Here is a 21,088-nt window from a genome sequence, read left to right as displayed (position 1 = left end):
GAGGAAGTGTTACCCCCTAAGCTGGTATTGAAAAACTTCTTTGTGACACTTAGTGGTGACCCCTAAGATTAAAGAAACCGTTACACGCTTGACACAACTCCGCTTGACACAACTCCGCTTGACAGTGAGTACGGTACGCACCCCTCCGTAGATACGTTGCCTATCCTTGGGCCCATAAAGCACGTGGTGGTATTGATGATTCATCCTTGAAAGAAACCTTTATGGGTGAATCACTCTTCTCCTCCCTGTGAGTTGGGTACGGATCTTCCTCCCTAACACTGAGGGTATATCTGTATTAGTTTCTCATTAAGAGAGTCTCCCTGACCTATATTTCATTCATCTTTTCCATATACACCGATTGCTGATCGAGAAATTACTGTCAATCAATTTGTGACAACAAATCAAGCGCCGACAAGTTTGTTCTTCTTCTACCAAGTCTGCCTAGTGGGGACGCCGTTTGTGGTCCCTCTTCCAACTTGTGGCTGCAAGGATTGGCTGCGCCTTGGGACTATTTCACCCTTTGTTTGTTTTTTGGGTCGGTGATTATGTTTTCTCATGTGCTTTCACCAAGGACATGTGGAAGGGGAGATTACAGCCTCCCAGTGTGGTCCGGACCGTTCCGGTTTTTATTACCCTGTATTCTCCCCTTCTCCTCTCCCTGGTGACAGGTGTCAGAGCAGCTCCACCAAAGGGGACACCCTTGGCAATGCACTGGACTGGACACTACAAGCTCCAGACACATATATTGATGAATGGAGCCTGTCCGGCGTTCCAGGGTCCTTTCTGGACCGGTTTTTACCCATACCCTATCCCTGTGGCATTTGATACCTGAGGTTTGCCCTCCAAAGCGCTCTCCCTCCAGCCACGTTGTCTGCAAGTGATCTCCACATTGGACCAGCTGACTCCGAGCTCTTCGGAACAAGAGGGGATACAACAGGCATCAGGTGTTCCACTGCTGCCTCTCCAGCCTGACTTGCTGCTGCTTCATCTGGCAGTTGCTCTCCAGCCCATGGGCTTGGCTCCCCGCTGCTGCAGGTGTTCTACTAGAGCAGGAGTGCATTCTTGTTGTCGGCATCCATGTCTCCATGCAGCATAGGTAATTTAACAATTCTACATTGCCATACTTACTTACCATGCTGCTGCAGTCCAATGAGACCCTTTGAAATGGGATCTCTCCGTTTACCATCTGTCACTACATGGAAATTCATATTGACAGCTCATTATTTCTTCAAATTGGGCTGTTGCTATTGGCCCAGTAGATATCACCATACTGGGGAGAACGCAAACACAATAAAGAGGTTGAGAATAGCGTTATTACCAATAATAATGGGATCTGCCAGAGTTTCAACAGGTTGGGATCATTTGGTCTACAGCATGATGGTCAACAGTCATAAGGTGGACACCATTAGGTCGACATGGGAAAAGGTCGATGTGGGAAAAGGTCAACTTGGTTCTAGGTCGAAAGGTCATTAGTTCGATAGGTCGTTAGTTTGACAGGTCATTAGTTCGACCATGTCTAGGTCGACAATCAAAAAGGTCGAACCCCCCCGAACTACAGCTGGAAGTCTTCTCTCCGGGCTTCTCCCGGAGAGGAGACAGAAAAAGTCGGCAACCCTGTTTTAACATGCAGTACTTGTCTATGCATATTTTTAGAGACTCTATGCGTTTACCACCTACTCGCTAACCGGCTTTCATGTGCTTCCATTAATCGCTTCAAATATCATCTGTCTGTCATAAGTCACCTAACCAGCATAAGGAATTAACTCCTGATTAACCCCTGACTAACTCATTTTACTAATCCGGAAAAAGCCATATTATTTATCATCAGCCTTTTTGATTATTATAATCCACCAACGCCACCTTGCTTGCTAATTTATTTTTAATAATTCATTGTGTATTATGTTTTGTATGTATGTTTATTTATTTAATTATATAAAGCTTAAAATTGTTTAAGTGTGTCCAGTACTCTTTTTGCTCGGCAAAAATTCACACATACTCTATTATCCACTGAGCAGAGCAAAGTGTTTTTTTCCATATTTTTAGAGAATGCCCAACTGAATTTTTAGGGCACACAGGACATTAGTATTTGCTGAGCCAATGCTTAGAAGTGTTTATATAAACATATGAAGGGGAGTGGCTCATGGGCCTCACTCTGGGACAGATAAACAGATGATGAAATGATGGAACTGACAGAATTAAACTATACTTCTTCCTAAGAACACAGGTGAAATTACATCCAAATCCTCCCTGGATGCGTGATCATTGACTGACTTCACTGAATTAACCTCCCGAAGTTGAGTATAATAATTCAATATTGCATTGGTCAACTGTTGTGGTTATACTTTGCTGTCCATATATTAATTCCTCTCTTCACTAGAACTCCCTAGTGCAGTGGTTCCCAAACTGTGTGCCGTGGCTCCCTGGGGTGCCTCGGAACACTTGCAGGGGTGCCCCGGGTTGGTGATCCAGGACCAATTCAAATTATTTATGGTTAATTATTAATGGGCAAAACCAGTGCTGGTGGCTGCCAATGGTAAAATGTGTACAAACAGAAGCAAATCCTGCCCTTTACCACATAACTGAACCTAAGAATTGCATATAAACCCAATCTAATAATTTTTTGGGGGGCCTAGGGGTGCCGTGAAAAAATGCCGATACTCTAGGTTGCCGGGATTCAAAAAATATTGGGAACCCCTGCCCTAGTGTCTTTTAGCTTTAAAAACTGCTGTTTGTAGAATTTAGAGATCTCGGTTACATATATTTGCAAATATATGGGTAAGCTTCCGAGCCGGCCGTCATGGCTTCTCTGAGTTTTTTGGGGGGGCAACTCCCCAAAAGTTAATAACTTATTTTGATTGAGTGTTTTATTGACCTTACATTTGTTGGATTTGGTAAACACCTCTTGCTAGAGGTGGAGGGTTGCTGTAAAGGGGTGAGACTGGTAATCAAGATGAACACACACTTACGTAGCTTTATTTATTAGTCTTTTAGGACGCAAGGGTGTCTACTTATAAAGGTAATGCAGCCCATACACGGTCCATTTTCGCCGGCTCCGTTTAGTACTATGCGATGCGCGCTCCCGCGCATCACATAGTACGGTACAAAAAGTATGTGCTGCACATGCTTTTTGTACTAGGTACACATCGCATCGGATCATAGTGCATGCACAAGGCATGCACTAGGGATGCGATCCGATGCGATGCGTGCTAATTAAGTGCTGAACGGATCCGTTAAACGGACCGTGTATGGGCACCTGTAAACTTAAAACCAAAAGCAGCATGATACAGTACTGACGTTAAACTTAAGGAACATAAAAGCAACAAACCAACATGACTAAAGTAGGACTGCGTTACAATCACAAAACTCTGGATCATTATGAGGCCTCTCTTCTCTCCGGTGAGAACACCAGGACCCGGCCTACCTACCCTTTGGCTTAGAACAGGCATCTCCAAACTATGGCCCTCCAGCTGTTGTGAAACTACAAGTCCCAGCATGCCTTTCCACAGTTTTGCTATGGTGGAATGCTTAAACTATGGCAATGCATGCTGGGATGTGTAGTTCCACAACAGCTGGAGGGACACAGTTTGGACATGCCTGGCTTAGAACATCAGGGCTGCTCCACAGCCTACCTTTAAGGTGAGAAGTTAGCTGTGGGGGAAGAGTACCAAGATAAGGCTCAGCAGGTACATTTCCTTCTGACTCCAGTGTGCTGCCCACTTTCTCACACCCACCTGTACTGCTCCCATGTAAACAGAACATTTATATTATGAACATAATGATATCCCTGCAAATGTTTTCTTACCGTGCATTGGTTTTTTTTTTCCAAACAGCATACTTCCACGCCACAGTGTGCTATTCCCTTAATGGGGTGTGGATCGTTTTATCGACCACACTTAGGTCGACAGGTGGCTAGGTCGACATGGGTTTAGGTTGACACATGCATTAGGTTGACAGGCCGCTAGGTCGACATGGGTATATTTACTTTTTTTTACCCGAATGTCGACACAGTCCACATGGACACAGTTGGAAGTGAACTCCCTGCGCTCGGCACTCTATTTTATTCTCACACCATGCCATAGTGGATGGTAGGGCATGAAATACCACCTGTCGGCACATGTAGGCTGAAAAAAAACAGAGAAAAAAACCCATGTCGACCCAATTCATGTCGACCTAAGGCATGTGCCAACCTAAACCCATGTCGACCTTGTCCCATGTTGACCTAGACACCTGTGGACCTTCACCCATGTCGACCTAGAACCCTATCGACCTTGCCACCTGTCAACCTAATGACTGTCGACCTAAGTGCTGTCGACAATAGGACCGTATCCCCTTTAATGTGTACCTCCACTGATTGCACACCCTGCCAGCAGTGACCTACGCAGTGCAGCCTAGATGGCTGCCTCGAATGGTTCCTCTGCTGGCAGGATGTGATTCTTGTAGATATATACTTACAGGGTATATCAAGTGTCAGGATTGCCATTTATTTATTTATTTATTAGCAGTTTCTTATATAGCGCACACAGATTCCGCAGCGCTTTACAGAGAATATTTGACCATTCACATCAGTCCCTGCCCCAGTGGAGCTTACAATCTATAATTACCTACCACATGTACACGCACACACAGACATTCTAGGGTAAATTTTTTTGGGAGCCAATTAACCTACCAGTATATTTTGGGATTGTGGGAGGAAACCGGAGTACCCGGAGGAAACCCACGCAAGTACGGGGAGAATATACAAACTCCGCACAGTTAGAGCCATGGTGGGAATCTAACCCATGACCTCATATATGCATTGGGCCCTTGTATGGTCACAGTGTAACCTTCATAGTGCAACTGACATCGCTGCCTCATCTGGTATGCTTGTGAATGGAATGAAAAATACACAGGAGATCGCAGTTTCAGTGAAGGGGCAGCAAGGATTCTATGGGGGGGGGGGCAATGAAGGACTGTTGTGGGAGCGGTCCAGACAACGCAGACGTGCCTGGACTGATTGGTAGGCGCATTGCGCAGAGGGACCAGTCAAGTGGAGTAAATTCTCTGCTGTAACACAAAAGATACACATACAAATTACAATGTGTGAGAGTCGGTATGCCACAGTGCAGCATCCAGGAATGTGCATGGGGGTTAAAATCCATTCGCAGGCTACCCCTTCATTCAATGGTAGCTGACCATTGAATAATGGCGAAGGTGCACACATATCTAAGTGACTTAGATATGCGTGCACCTTCAGGAGGAAGTGGGAAGGCAGCTGACATGGTGATATCAGCTGCCCACCCCCTCCAACCATGTCACCATGTGATTTGCAACAGAATGCCCATGAAATGCTGGTCATTCCCATGGTGAAATTGCCTGCCGCACGCCCCACCACCCGCAACCCTGGGTGCGTGCACCCGGCGAACACCCTGTTCGCCATGGCCGCATGCACCCTATGTCTGCACATGAGCAGAAATAAATCTGGGCATGCGCCGCTGCAAAACATAGCTCCGCCGTGACATAATGGCAGGCATTACCTGGCATCTGTGACAACTGGGCTTTTAGGACAATTTCCAGAGACCTGCACCACCAAACAAAGCTATCTTGTCTTGGGTAGAAACTGCAGCTCCTGCAGCACCACGAGCTACGACAATGGGGGTTATTTTGACCTGATGGCTGTTGTGTGAATTCACACGGTGACTGGTTTCAACTGTAGTGCGCAGTTACTATATTCGCCAGCCGCTCTGTTAGCTGACTGACAGGAAGATGCTGTTTGTGGTTACCAACCAGCCATTTTCTGGGAGTGTCAGAAAAAATGCAGGCCTTTCCAAGGAGGGCTTGTGACAATAGCACCAGCCTCCATCAGCCTGTTTTTATCGCACCGCAGTGGAAGGGTCAGGGTTATGCACAGACTGCACATACTGAAAAAATTATTTGATCGTGGGTGAGTTGCGTATGGATTTGCAGCTGGCCACCGGTTGCCAATATTTTCGCAAGCCATTCGCAGACTTGCACTTGGCGGGTTTTCATTCTGGCGGAGGTGTCTATCTGATCGCAGTGCTTTGTACAATTGCACACCCGCAATCAGGTCTGTGCCGGGCATGTAATGGGCAAGGTTTCAGTTACTTTTTTTTTTTTCTTTCTTTCTTTTTAATACACCCTGTATATTAATTTATAAAGTGTCTGTAATTCTTGCTGTCAGTTTTCTCACCCTGTACAGCTCTAAGGAACCCTTACAGTGCCTTTTAAATAAAAGATAATAAATGTAGCTAGTTAAAAAGCAATAATTTCTCAGGATACCTATAATGAATGAGCTTATTTATACATTTATTGGGCTAAGTGTTACTGAAATGGATGAAAGGTTTCATATATTAGAATCTGCAAGGTGTGTGGGAGTAAAGCACGCCAGTTCCTTCCCTAGTATTTCCCCAGCTGGCAGTTCCAGAAGTAGTAGCAAGAGTGGGATCTTCATTGTGTGACATCAGCTCTCTCCTATTTACTGTGCCTGGTGTTGAAATCACGTGATAATCATGAAATGTGGCTCGGACTTCTTACTCATCTCGGGGGGTCGTGTGGTTTTTAAGCTTCCACCGTGGGAGGAGATGTTATCAGTATCGACTGTTACTAAGCTTAGTTTCTCCCCACAGCAAGAGAGAGTGCGATGGGGAGGGGAACTTTGTGCAATGCTTCTCAGAAAAGTTCATGTCCAAATGAAATGACATGGCCATATAATCATTTTGTAATGTTAGAATTCAGATACGTACATCCATAATACATTAAAGATATATACTGTGCATGCATTAATCATGGTAGGTGCAAGGCATCTAGGTACCCTACGCAAAGCTACACAAAACTGCCCCTGTCTACACTGACACACCCCACCCCAGCTTCTTACATACATCTATTTGCGCATGCCTCATGTGACCGCCAAACAGAGAGGGGGGTACTCAATTGGACCCCTCGCAGCAGGGAGGCACTATAGGGCAACGTCGATCCGAAGATGGTGTTGACCACCACATCCAAGCCACGGATTCCAAAAAATTTTAGGCTTGGTGCTTTTTCGTGTTTCGACCGTTTGACTGTCGATTGGTCAACTGTTTAACTGTCGACCTAATGACCCATACCCAGGGAGGGAGAGGCACAAATAACAAGTCTGTAACGCACAATCAATGATCTGATACACGAGGAAGACCACATAATAACTTAATAATTTATATAGCATTCCATGGCCCTTAACCAGATTGACTCGCTCGGATACAACTACGCTCGGAGAGCGTTTTTTTTGCCAACTGTGCATGTGTACTGTACACTATGCTCATGTGCAAGGGCTGACCACTGCGCTTGCACGGGATGCAGCGAACAGAAATTCCCCTCCGAGCATGGTCGGGCAGTGTGGGCTTAATGTGGGTGTGTTGAAGGGCGCAGTGACAAAAGTGGGCAAAACTGGGCAGCAACCGGGGGGTGTATACATGGGTGGCGACCAAAAGTCCTGGGCGGTGGCCTCGCTGCTAGACCTCAAAAACATTTGGGCAAAAAAGTAGCCCATGTCGACATAATGCTTATGTCAACCTAATGACATGTTGACCTTCCCATGTGTCCACCTTGGCTCTTGTGGCTTCAGTGGTCGAGCCAATGCATGTCGACCTTAGTGCTGTTAACCCTAGAACCCATACCTGATGGGGGGTTATTCCACTTATCCACTACCCTTTCTGTTAAGTAATTTTCCTCACATTTCCCCTGAATCTTCCTCTGTCTAATTTTAGTGCATGTCATCGTGTTCTGCTGCTCCTCTTCCTGTGAAGGAGGTCTCCCTCCTATACCGTGTTAAAACCTGTGATCTATTTGTAAGTTTCTATCATGTCAGGGGGGACATGATAGACACTTACAAATATTCCACAGGTGTTCCCTTCTCTGTTCAAAATATACATATTAAGATCTTTTAGCCTTTCTGGGTAAATTTTGTGATATTGGCCATGCACCATTTTAGTTGCACTTCTTTGTACAGTCTATAATGTATTTATATCCTTCTGGAGATCCAGAACTGAACACAATACTCTAGATGAGGCTTTACCAATGACCTATACAGTGGCATTATTACTTCTCTATTTCTACTGCTTATACCTCTCCCTATGCAACCAAGCATCTGACTTGCCTTCCTCATTGCTTTGTTACATTGCCTACCTGCCTTTAAATCACCTGAAATATTGAAACCTAGATCCCTCTCTTCCTCAGTAGTTTCCATTATAGTGCCATTTATACTATATTTGGTCTTTGGATTTTTGAGACCCAAGTGCATTTTTTGCATTAAACTGTAATTGCCATGCTCTTGACCACTCCTCTAATCTACCTAGATCATAAATCATTTGTTTTGCCCCTCCTGGTGTGTATACCCTGTTGCATATCTTTGTGTCCTCTGCAAAAAGGCATATTTTACCCTCAATTCCATTTGAAATGTCACCAATACAGATATTAAAAAACACTGGTCCAAGTAGAGATCCTTGGGCTACTCCACTGGTAACTTTTTTCTCCTGTGACTGCACTCCATTTACTACAACTCTCTGTTTTGTTATCCTGCAACCAAGATATCCATTCAACCATCTTAGAATACAATCCCAATTTTTCAAGTTTATTAAACAGTCTGTGAAGTGGGACAGTGTCAAAAGCCTTACTAAAGTCTAGATAAGGTACATCTACGCCCCCCCCTCGATCTATTACTTTAGTCACCCAGTCAAAAAAGTCAATACGATTTGTTTGACGTGATCTCACCCTAGTAAACCCATGCTCTTTAGTATCCTGTAAGTTGCTGGTTTTGAGAAATTCTACATCTCTGTTTTAGGAGTCTTTCCATCAATGTCCCTACTAGTGATGTAAGACTCACTGGTTGGTAGTTGCTTACCACTTCCTTGCTTCCACTTTTGTGCAGTGGGACTACATTCACTATTTTACAGTCCTGTGGGATTACTCCCGTAGCTAGTGACTGGTTGAATAATTCTGCTCTTTAGTATCCTTGGATGTATCCCATCTGGCCCCACTGATTTATCCACTTTCAGTTTTGAGAGTTGTGTTAGGATTTTCTCCTCTGTCTAAACGTATTTAGTTTTCCTTCCTTTTCTGACTATACTTGCAACTTAACTGTGGCCCCTTCCCCTCTCTTTCATCAGTGAATACCGAGCAGAAATAATTATTAATATGATCTGCTAGTACATTGTCTCACTCAAGAAGACTTCAACTCTGTCTTTAGTCCTATTAATCCATTTTTAGATTTTCTCCTTCACTTATATACTTAAAAAAAGTCCCATAGCAACCAATCAGATATTATCTATTATCTTCTAGAAAGTGCTAAATAATTAGTAAGTGGAATCTGATTGGTTGTCCTGGGCAACATCCCATCTTCAATTGAACGCCCATCTTAGTAAATTTACCCCAGACAAGAGTATAGGGTGAGGTGTTGATTGAAGAGAATTGGTGGAGGTATAGAAGTGTCCAATTTGGAAGTATGGATTAAAAACACACACTGGGGTTAATCCAGTTCAGCATTAGTGCTCACACATGTTGGGGTTAATTGTGCATGGCCTGTGGTCTGATATATGCGGCTCCTTCTATGAGTCAGGCCACTCTCGGGTTGACACAGTTACTGTTTGATTTCTGAGGGTGGTAAGATGTAGGATGGGGGGCATGTAATATAGTAACAGCCATCACAGCAGTGCAGAGTACATCTGAGCACAATGCTCCCTCTCCCCCATTCACAAATATGTGTAGTCAGATGAGTAAAATGTCAGCCTTCAAGACTGTAAGATTCTGTGAACTAGAAACATTTTTTTCTCATAAATTGAAAAATAGCTCAAATTAATACCTCCACCCCTGTATATAAACACTTAGAAATCAGAATAAAGACTTAGGGGGTATTCAATTACTGCTGGATTTTTCGGCAGCTGAAATTTTTAGGGCATGAATGTGCCCTATTTGATGCCGTGGCTATTTTTTGACTGATCAAATTCGCAGCTAATCCAGCTAATTTTTGTACCACTTTTGGTTGCATTTGCAGGTGTTTTTAAATGATTTTGAGTCCGTTTTCACCCATGTGATTCCCACACCCCGCCCCCCTAAACAGTGAAAATGCATAGGTGATAAACCACTCAAAAACAGGCGAAAAATGGCCACAATTGAATATCATTGTGGTGAATTAGTGCCATTTTTGGCACTTAATTTTATACCCCCCATTAATGGTCAATCCCATTACATGCGAGGGGGACAAGTTGCCGTTACAATCATATCAAAATGATAATTTTAAATATTGTCTGCACTTAAAATAATAAAACTGGACTGCTTGCCACTTCTAATGTGAGATCTTGTGACATCATGTGACATCTTCCTCAAGGATACTACCTTGCTTTAAAACTTACCTACCTGTAACATTTAAAAAAAATGAAAAAAAGTTTTGATTCTATTCGAGGTTTCAATTGCTGATAAAGATGGAATCTACCTAAACCTTAGTTAGCAATATAAAAAAGCTATATACAATAGTGACTGTCTAAGAGGTTGTTTCAAAGATGGTTTGCTTACATCTCTGATGTTTTTAGATCTGTAATGCACATGTGTAGATTTCTTTCCATGACAACGATTGCAGTGCCCCCTGGGGACATTCTGGGGTATTTTGGGGGCAGGAACAGACAGCTTCCACAAAAGGTGGGAGCATCAGCCCCATTATTTAGGCGTGCTGAAGGCAGTACATGAGTCCTTGGATGCAGTTTCACTGGCCCTGGCAGCCCGAAAAGTACGTACTGTAAGCTGAGTTTTACTCAGATGGGCAATGTTCATGCAGGTGATCTACAGCTTTGGACACTCTGCAACCTACATCCAGGAGAGATTCAACAGTATGTGCAGAGTTGATGTTAGAAGTAGAAAATCAAATTGACCAACGTTCATTTTGGCTACCAATATGTAGCTATATCGTACAAATATTGCTGATTGGTTCTGGGACAGAGGATAGATCTAACAGAGTCCAACAAGTGAGATGTCACATGGAATGTCAAAATTATTTGTCAGCTGTGGTGTGTATGAAAAGTGGAACATCATGTCCATTGTAAAATACCACAGTGGCATGCAGCTTGTAATCCTACAGCATTATTTGTAAGGAATCCAGACTGTGAACCTCATTCTAAGTTGATCGCATGACCAATGAACACAGTTAAGAGTTTTTTTCTCTTTTGCTCATGAATTTAAGTAGCACCGCGCATGAATCCATGAGAAAATAGTAGCAGTTTAGCAGTTGTGATTGGGCTGCACGGTCTCAGAAATATCTTGAAACTGCATTGTGTATTCCTGGCCAATGACTGGGAGGTAACTATGTTGGCATATGTTATGGGAGAGCCACAAGTGTGTTAATGAAGTGGTTGCAAACTCAGATGTTTCAAATTTTAGCAATACTTTGATGAACCATGTGTACGTGAGGTTGGTGCCAGTTTTGTTGGTGCGAGTGACAGTTGAGTCCATTTTGGTTGGTATTTGAGTGTTTAAAGGCGCTCAAAGTGGGAGTCTCCCTCCTTGCACATTCAGATGCACATATGTACACCAGGGAAGGTCTTGTGCATAAAGTCACAGGTGTGCAACCAGCAAAAGATGTAGACATGGACATCAGGTCCATCAACTGGATAAATGTGCACAACTGACAGCTTTACTTTACAAAGAGAGTGATAATATACTTGAATTGACACACTTCTATATTAATATATATAGTGCAGTGATTCTTAAACTGTGGATTCTGACCCTAAAGTGAATCGCGATCATTCAGCGAGGGGTCGCTGACCGACAGGCTTCTCTGATCTCTCAGCCAGTGATCCAAGGAGTCTGAAAAATCAGTTGAATTGTCTGTAACTTCAGAATCCTTGCATCATTTTGTACCTCCGCAAAGCGGCTGTGCATGTGTGGTCTGCTGACCACACCATAGTAATCTATGTAAGGTATCTATATTATAAATAAACACATTGCTCTTTGCATTGCCTTTTCCACTATTGTCAAAAACTTGATACAGTAGTTGGGTGTGACTGCCTGGACTGAGGACAGTACTTCTAGCTTCAGGGAGGTCATTACTAACTAACATTTACTTTATAAGGCAAATATCCTTTAAGACACCTGTTATTGAGCATTATACCATTAATAATGATTAAAACTTATTTTAGTGCACGCATAAGCGTAAACTAAAGAAATGCAGCAAATCACTGTCCTTGCCCAACATTAATGAAGAGAGAATTTGCTTGATTCTACTGAAAACTCCAATGATGTCTCAAGCTGACTGGTTCCGTGTGTCAAGGGAATCTCCGCTAAAAGCAGTCGGTGCTGCGTGATATAGTGAATTATTTTTTGTATTTGTTTTACATGTGGGTGTATTGTGGGTAGAAACTGGGTCATGCCTAAAAGTTGAGGCATACGTGTCACACCACAACACTTAATAACTAATTCAAAATAGTTTAGGTCATAGGCTACATACACAATGGCATTGCATTTCTGTGTAGAAGGTGTATTCCTAACACAAATTAAGTGCAGGTAAAAATTACAAAACTAATAGGATGAGAGATTCAGAAAGTGAGAGATTTGGTGAAGAAATCTCCAGTTTTTTAAAGTGGCAATCATTTACACTGCAGAACCAGTTTGATTTTGCAGTGTAAATGATTGCCACTTTAAATAAATAAATAAATGGAAGTTTCTTATCAAGTCTTTCACTTTCTGATTCTCTAATCCTATTAAATTTCACCCACTGGGTCTAATTCAAACCTGATTGTAGGACAAATTTGTTCTCAAAATGGCCAAAACCATGTGTACTACAGGTGGGGCAGATGTAACATGTGCAGAGAGAATTTGTATTGGGTGGAGTGTGTTGAAACTGAAATCTAAATTGCAGTGTAAGAATAAAGCAGCCAGTATTTACCCTGCACAGAAACAAACAACTCACTAAAATCTAATGCTGCTTTCACATTACCTAAACATTTAAGACCCAGTATTTCAAAACGGTATTTAAAACGGGTCTGAGCCACTAAACCCCTTTCACATTGCAGGTGAAAACCGTTTTAAATAGCATGTAATACCATTCACACATTTAACCCCCAAGATACACGGTTAAAGCCATAGCATTAGAGTCGTTCACACTGCCAAAAAATGGCTCTGAAACGGTAGGATACTGCTTTTTAACCATTGAACAAATACTGGTATTTGTTCAACGGTTAAAGCACCCTGGAGCTTTCACACTGCAGCTCTACCTGTTTTAAAAGGCTAAATAAAGCTGGTTTCACATTGCAAAAACCTGCTTTCAACCCTTTTTTGCAAACATGTCTTAAAACGGGTCAAAAGCCAGTTAAATCCCTTTCATATTGCATAATGTAAAGGTATATTGCAGTTTCAATACTGTTTTTGTACCTTCAGATTCAACCCGTTTCACCCATAGAAAGCCATGCAATGTAATTGTAAATGTTTTTTTCCTGCTTGTGGGCGGGGATCAAGTGTGGTTATCATTTGTAGCAAATACCGTTTCTGAGCTGTTCAGACTGCAGGAAAAACAGCTCTGAAACGTGTAGGATCCTGCTTTTAACATGTTTCAAAATACTGGTATTTTGTAACCGGTAAAATGATTGTGGAGCTTTCATATTGCAGCTGGTACCGTTTTAAAGCAGTTAAAAGTCTGCAATATGCCGTGTTAAAACTGCAATGTGAAAGGGGCTTTAATGACAATTTACCGTTTAAGAGCTGCAGTGTGAAAGGGTTAGAACTCTCTCTGCACATGTTACATCTGCCCCTCCTCTAGTGCACATGGTTTTGCCCATTTTGAAAAAAAATTGTCCTGCAATCGGGAATATGCCAAATGAGAAGGAACATATTTGCATTTTATTGTTCTTTTTTTACTGTACATGTGTTAAGCTGTTTTTTTTTTTTGTTTTGTTTATCTCTTCTTGTTCTATTTCAGTGCCTTGGATTTACCTCAGCACTCACATTCCATCTCTTTATGCGTTCCTCCAATATTAGGGTACAGCAGTTTCCTCAGAAGATGTCCAGCAGCTGTGTTTTTCTGTGCAGTTATTTGGATAGTCTACTTCTTACAAAGAACATCAGCTCTGACTGCACTTTCACGAGCAGTAAGTGTGATATGAGAACTGTTATATCTTACTGAAAAATACAGATCAATTGACTTTTTAGGAGGTTGAGCATAGCGCTCAAATTCTGGACATTTAATTATTGAGGGATGTGAAAGATGGATTTTATCTGTTAAATTATACTTTTACTGCTATAATTCTAATCAGTGCAATATGTTTATTTTTTATTTCTAAATATGTTTACTAACATTAAAATTAAACTAATTACTAAATGTTTTGCTTTCTTAAATACATTCTCTAATTTGTTCACTGAAGTAATTTTCCAGATTACTATCGGGAGCAGCCGATATTAATATTAATTCATCTCAGTGTGTGATATTTTTTTTTATATGTGAGTAAATTTATTTTGCACCTGATTTTTCTGTTATCTTCGTTACTGCTCTTAGCACAGAATTCCTCAAGCTTGATATAAGGTGCTGGCTTGTCATATCTACTTCAAGGAAGACCTTAGGTTTCATCTCATCTAATACCATTCTCGTACCGATATCGTTAAGTGAAGTCCATGGTATCGATAATATTTGTCTCTAGCACCATAATTTAAATGTATCAATCAAATTATTATCATGCTTTTTGACTGTCTTGGTTTTACACCCACACAATGTTACTTAAAACACCATAACCTGAAAGCAGTGGCGTAACTATAGTCCCGCAGCCCCCGCGGTGGCAAGGAGGCGCTGAGAAGGTGTGGGCACCAGGGGGGGTCTGTGGGGCTAAAGTTACCCGCTGCCTTCTGCCCCTGCCCTTGCTGCCGGCCGGTACCTCCAACAGAAAATGGCTGCCCCCATACAGCAGACTGTTTTTAAGGTTGCTAGAGGAGGCCGCCGCCTACTCTAGCATCCTCAAAAACTGTCTGCATTATGGGGGCCATTTCTGAGTGTCACTTTTTATATGCTGCTGCAGGAGTCGGGAGACTGAGAGCCGGGACCTGACAGAAGTTCCGGCGGCAGGAGGTACCGGCTGCACGGAGAGGTAACCCTAAAGAGGGGAGGGGGAATTGCCCGAATTGTGGCAGAGGGGGGGGGGGGGGCAAATTGAATAGTTACGCCACTGCATGAAAGAGTCGTATCTTTGTTTGTGAAGACACATCTTTGCACTTGAATAACTTATTAAGATTCCTCATGGCCGTTTTACCATGTGCTATTTCAATTTCTCTATTTTGGTGAAGTTTACTATGGTAGCCAGTTGTTAAGATGCATTTAGATTTTTAGGCTAGATTTTTTATATTAATTAGTTTTTTCAGATCTTCCTCATTTTCTGCTAGCAATATGGTATTACAGGTCGAGTATCCCGTATCCGAATATCCGTTATCCGAATTATTCCGAAATACGGACATTCCAGAAAGTGAAAAAATTTTTTTTTTTTGCTAAAAACTCACTGGGGACATATGTAACAGCATCACTGGGGACATGATATGTAACTGGCACTATATATGTGCAAGACAATGATTGCTTGGCATTCAAATTCAATATCTGAGATAGTACACAAATTTTGTTTCACGTTTTGAAACCTTGTTTTTTGAACAATTAAAATATGTTTGTGTGTATTTTATGTGGTAATAAAATATATTTGTGTGTATATTATGTGTTTATACAGCATAAATGCAAGATACTTCAAAATACATCATTGAAATATTAAAATATTCCGAAATACGGAATAATCCGATATCCAAAATTCTCCTGGTCCCGAGCATTTTGGATACGGGATACTCAACCTGTACCAGCATAACAAAATATGGTATCACCAGTATAATTGATACGTTTTTCACCAATTTTCCTTGCACCCCGATTTTCTCCGTACAGCCCTGAATCTCTGATGGTCTGCTCTGCATACAGGTTGAACAGATATGGTGAGATGACTTGTCATACACCTTTACCAATTTTAAACCATTTTTTTCCTCCCTCATCTATCATCACTAAAGCTTCCTGATCTATGAGGGCTATTCAGGCCTATTAGTACAGCTGCGAATTCACAGGCCGAGCGATAATCAAATGACTGTGCATGCATACAAATCGCACAGGGCTCTACAAAGTAGCAGCTTAGCAATCAGATCTGAATAACCACCTATGTAAAGATTCTGTATAAAGATAATGAGATACTCGATATGTCCATATTTCTTAATGTGTTCCAGAGCATTACATAAATGACATGTCACTTTGAAACACATGTAGAGAATAGTTTTAAAGTTTTTGGTCTTCTCAAACAGTCTGCTATTTGCTATAATGTCTCTTTTGAATCTTTAATTTTTGTTCCCTGCTTGTATTATAGGTGATTCATAATTCATATATACTGTAATTGATGTCTTCATCTTGAGCAGGATCTTCCTAGCAAGTGGAACAAGAGCAATTGTCCAAAAATGTCCACAGTCAGATGTATCAATCCTTATACCCTAGTAAGTCCCCAAACAGTTGTTGTGGTTATTGCCATGTGTGAATTGAAATGAGTTTCTAGTTATTTTTATCCAATATGCTATTTTTTTGTCCTTATGTACAGGCTAAACCTTTACATAATTGTTATTGCCTGTCAGTAAATTTACTGATTGTTGGCAATAATGAGATTGATCGGTCAGGTCAGGAACCCATTTGTTTTGGTGTAGAGTTTTGTAACACTAGTAATCATGCAAAAAAATCATGTCACCTATCTCACATGCAAAAGCTTTTTTTTTTTTTTTTTTTACAAACAATCTTTATTTAGGAATCAAGTGTCACATACATACATTGTATAGAACTATGGTGTGATTATTAAGCTGGGCATACATTAGGGCAACTTCGGCGATGTAGCCCGCGATCCGCCCCTGAGCCGTGCAGGATTGCATGTGATATATTGCATGTGGTCCTTTTGTATGCTATATGTCACATGCAATCCCAGCAAAGCCTGCCGGGCTCAGAAGAACTACAACAGATTGCTTCTGTAGCAGGTGCGATGAGCATGTGACCGCACATTGCATCTGCTGTCAATCACATGCACTTTGAAAGCTTTTCATGTGATTGCTCACCACAATCACATGAAAAGAGACCAAATTGCATGCGAATCACCCTAGTGTATGGGGGCCTTAACAGACAACAAAGATTACAGTCGATGGTGTAATACATGGGAAGCATAGCTTCATCTAGGCAATAAAGTAATGAACCAATCAGCTGAATCATATTACAATAAAGAATAAAATGAAATATCAATATTGTAAAAACAGCAGAGAAAAGGTGTCTCTCTGTCTACCCCACCGCTAACCTAAAGTAATTATGTAGGTAAAAACTGTACCAATTGTGTCGGATTAAGTAGGGGTGCCAGGGGGTACCTAACCCCAGGCCCCCCATCTCTTAGGGGCCCCCTATCCCTGCAAACTAAGACATGTGGATGTCTCCATCTCTGCAGGGCCTCCTGCGCGGCACAAAGGGAGCACGGCAGCTATTGCTCATACAGGGCTCCATGGCCAACAGAGCTCTCTGGCAGCAATAGCGGGAGCACATGGAGCTAGGGATGGCCATCGTTGCCATTGCCATCGATGGCAATTCTGCAACTGGACATCAATAGTGTTTGTATTTGATTGATTGGCCTGTGGGCCAATCAAAACACAGGGGGCGGGGCTTCGTGGGTGTCGGGGGCGCTCCGCCACAGGCCAATCAATCAAATACAAACACTATTGATGTCCAGTTGCAGAATTGCTCAGTGTCCCAGCACTTTGAAAAAAAAAAAAAAATCAAAACATCGTTTTGCTTTTACATTGATGGAGGGAAACCATCTATGGCAAAAGTATTCGACATTGGCCATGAACCATCGATGATTTTGAATCGTCGATGGCCATCCCTACATGGAGCCCCAGCAGAAGCAGACTCTGGATCTCCTCCTTTCCACCTCTCTTGTGGTTAGTGCTGTAGTGTGTGTGTGTGTGTGTGTGTGTGTGTGTGTGTAAACTCTGTGTGTGTTTTTGTATGTATGCTGTCTGCGAATGTATGCTGTGGGTGTTTGTTTGTTTGTTTGTTTGTTTGTATGTATGTATGTATGCTGTATGTGTATTGCATTGTATGTGTATTAACTGCTCCCCCCACTGTATGCTATCACCTGCTCCCCCCCCCCACTGTATGCTATTACCTGCCCCCCCCCAGTGCATGTTGTTACCTGCTCCCCAGTATATGCTATTAACTGCGCCGCCCCCCCCCCCAGTGTATGCTATTACCTGCTCCCCCCCCCCCCCCCGGGTATGTTGATACCTGCCTCCCCAATATATGCTATTAACTGCCCCCCCCCCAGTGTATGCTATTACCTGCTCCCCCCAGTGTATGCTATTACCTGCTCCCCCCAGTGTATGCTATAATCTGCCTCCCCCAGTGTATGCTATAACCTGCTCCCCCAGTGTATGCTGTTACCTGCTCCCCCCCCCCCCCCCAGTGTATGCTATTATCTGCTCCCCCAGTGTATGCTATTATCTGCTCTCCCAGTGTATGCTACCGTATTATCTGCTCCCCCAGTTTATGCTACTACCTGCTTCCCCAGTGTATGCTGTTACCTGCTCCCCCCAGTGTATGCTATTATCTGCTCCCCCAGTGTATGCTATTACCTGCTCCCCCCAGTGTATGTTATAACCTGCCTCCCCCCATGTATGCTATTACCTGCTCCCCCCAGTGTATGCTATTAACTGTGCCCCCCAGTGTACGCTGTTACCTGCTCAACCCAGTATATGCTATTAACTGCTCCCCTCCCTAGTGTATGTTATTATTACCTGCCCCACTCCAGTGTATGCAATTACCTGCACCCCCCCCAGTGTATGCTATTACCTGCCCCCCCCCAGTGTATACCATTACCTGCCCCCCCCCCCAGTCTATGCCATTACCTGCCCCCCCCCCAGTCTATGATATTACCTGACCCACTCCCCAGTGTATGCTATTACCTGCACAGTATATGCTGTTACTTCGCCCATGTGTAAATATATATGCATTCATACATGCTGTGTATGTATGTATGTGTGTGTGTGTGTATTTATGCTGTGTGTTGTGTATGTATGCTGAGTGCATTTGTTTGTGTGTGTATGTAAACAGATAGAGCCATCCTCATCTAGCCCTTTAATAGGATTAATTGAGCCAGAGCTGTCGGACTTAATCCTATGCTAATCCCCTACTGCAGGGATGGGGAACCTTCGGCCCTCCAGCTGTTGTAGAACTATGCATCCCAGCATGCCCTGCAACAGTTTCACATAGCTAAATAGCAAATAGCCTCAGAGGGTTATGAATGTGGTACTTAAATATGATAGGCTTGCCTGAAGAGGTGAGTTTTCAGGGAACGCTTGAAAGTTTGGAGGCTAGTAGAGAGTCTTATTGTGCGTGGAAGGGCATTCCATAGAGTAGGAGCAGCCCGATGAAAGTCCTGTAATAGTGAATTGGAGCTGGAGGTCTTGTGCATAGCTGAGTGGTCGTGATAGGAGATATTTTGTGATAAGTATAGAGATATATGCTGGTGCAGTATGGTTAATAGCTTTATATGTGAGTAGAAGTATTTTCTATTGAATACAGTAAAATACAGGCAACCAATGGAGGGACTGGCAGAGCGGATCAGCAGACGGTGAGCATCTTGCTAGGAAGATCAGCCTAGCAACAGCATTTAAAATAGATTGCAGTGGCGTGAGTCTGTTCTTGGGAAGACCAGTTAGGAGACTATTGCAATAATCAATGCGGGATAATGAGTGCATGGATAAGATATTTAGTAGTGTCTTGTGTGAGATAGGGTCGTATTTTGGATATGTTTTTCAGATGCATGTAACATGATTTGGAGACAGATTGAATGTGGGGAACAAAGGACAGTTCAAAGTCAAGGATGACCCCTAGGCAACAAGCTTGTGGGGTAGGGTAGATTGTTGAGTTGTAAACAGTTATGGAGAGATCAGGATGGTAACTGTTCTTGGCTTGTAGGTATATAAATAATTTGGTTTTGAAAATATTGAGTTTAAGGTGTCGAGAAGACATTAAGGATGAGATGACAGAAAGGCATTCAGAGACTCGGCCCAAGACCACTGGTGACAACTCTGGGGTTGATAGATTTGAGTATCGACCGCATACAAGTGATACTGAAATCTGAAAGAGCTGATTAGTTTGCCAAGAGATGAGGTATAGATTGAGAAAAGCAAAGGATCTAAAACTGAGCCTTGCGGAATTCCAACTGACAGAGGTAGTAAAGAGGAGGTAGAGTCAGAGAAGCGAACACTGAAAGAGCGATCAGATAGGTAAGATAAAAACCAGGAAAGGGCTGTATCATTAAGACCTAGGAGTGCAGTGTATGAGTAGAGTGTGATCAACAGTGTCAAATGAAGCAGAAAGCTCTAGAAGTATAAGTAATGTGTAATGGCCTTTAGACTTTCAGTTACCAGATCATTCAACACTTTAGTCAGTGCTGTCTCAGTGGAGTGTTGTGAATGAAAGCCTGACTAAAGTGGGTCTAATAGGGTGTGAGAGTTAAGAAAGTGTGTGAGGCGAGAGTAGAAAAGTCTCTCGAGTAGCTTGGAGAGGCATGGGAGCTGACGGTAGTTAGAGAGGGAGTTAGGGTCAGAATTGTGTTTTTTTTATTTATTTTTTGAGAATGAGAGTAATCACTGCATGTTTGAACAGAGATGGAAAAGTACCAGTAGCAAGAGAGAGATTGCAGATTTTAGTTAAGGTTGGTATAAGCACAGGAGATAGAGTTTTAATGACGTGCAGGTATAGGATCAAGAGGAGAGTTAGTGGAGTAGAAGGATAGGAGTGTGGATAATTCCTTTTCATTTGTGGGTTCAGGTGGGGAAGAAAGTGGTTTAGAGGTTGGGGAAAGCATACAATTTCATCTATGATGTTATCAATCTTGTCCTTAAAGCAGAAGGCAAGTTCTTGTGCACTGGTAGTAGCCAGTGGGGGAGGAGGGGGAGGGTAGAGAAGAGACTTAAATGTGTTAAAAAAATCGCTTAGGTTTGGTGGCATGAAAAAAGATGATAGATTGGAAGTGTTTGGCAGTGT

Source organism: Crinia signifera, chromosome 6 (assembly GCF_055691185.1).
Source record: "Crinia signifera chromosome 6, ASM5569118v1, whole genome shotgun sequence".
Classification (NCBI taxonomy): Eukaryota; Metazoa; Chordata; class Amphibia; order Anura; family Myobatrachidae; genus Crinia; species Crinia signifera.
This window is presented reverse-complemented; position numbering follows the sequence as displayed.